Source organism: Callorhinus ursinus, unplaced genomic scaffold (genome assembly GCF_003265705.2).
Source record: "Callorhinus ursinus isolate GAN/ISIS: 27379988/994484 unplaced genomic scaffold, GSC_fseal_2.0 scaffold1, whole genome shotgun sequence".
Taxonomy (NCBI): Eukaryota; Metazoa; Chordata; class Mammalia; order Carnivora; family Otariidae; genus Callorhinus; species Callorhinus ursinus.
In genome coordinates, this window is record NW_027397063.1 from 135,391,211 (window position 1) to 135,392,242 (window position 1,032).

Below are 1,032 nucleotides of genomic sequence, written 5' to 3' on the forward strand. Positions count from 1 at the left end.
TTCACCAATGTGCTAAATACACCTCCTCCTTACCCCTCAGACGGGCCATCTCTGAAGTACGTTCTACACTCTTTCCCAGAGGTCATGGGCAGGACTGAGCCTCAGTTGGCACAGCATTAATTTGCTCACTAATATTCACTATCCTGGTTTCCTTCCCTTCTGTCACGCCACTGTTCCAAGTGAACAGGCTGCCTGCTCTCAAATCCTAGTCCGTGTCTGCTCACGGAGTAACCAAATGTAAGACACTGTCCACAGATTATCTATGTTGGGACCTCTTTAGAACAGAGAAAAATAAAACCCTCCGAAGAAACCACAGTTAATGGGGTTTTCTGTTATTTACTGCTACAGCTCATCTCCTTTGATCCAGTTAGCAATGAGATACTTCTTCAAGTTCAAATCCCTTTATGTTACTAGGTCTTTTTCCAATAAAGAACCGTGGTTAAAAATCAAAAGAGGAATTTAAAAGTCTTTTGATTGAATAAATTTCTGCTGACTGCTAGAAGAAATATTGCAAATTATATTTTAAATGCCTATATTTAGCAAATAAAAATTCAGTGAATAAACGGCCTCTACATTGCCAACTCTAAAGGAAATCTCAGTTTTCACTTGACCCATCCCCAGGATTTGATATGGTTTGTCACTCCCTCTTTCCCCGAAAATGTTTCTTTACTTAACCTGTGGGTGACCATTCTCTTGATCCTTTCTCTGCCTCTTGGCTGATCCTTTTAAGTCTTCATTGCTGGTCCTCTCCCTCTTGGGCTGAAGTCCCAGGGCTCAGTCCCTTGTCCTGCTTCTCTTTTATATCCGCGGACACTCTCCGGATGATCTCATCCAATCCCGTAATTTGAAGTAACATCCCTATGCTGATGGCTGTCAAAATAATAACTTTATCCCCAACTTCCCCCTGAAATTGAGATTCAAAAGTAATTACTTATGTTTGATCTGGTTGGCTGGTGGAGACAATTCAAATTTTACATGACCAAAAGCAGGTAAAACTCCTTTTTGCAGTCCTTACCTCAGTGGATGGAATTC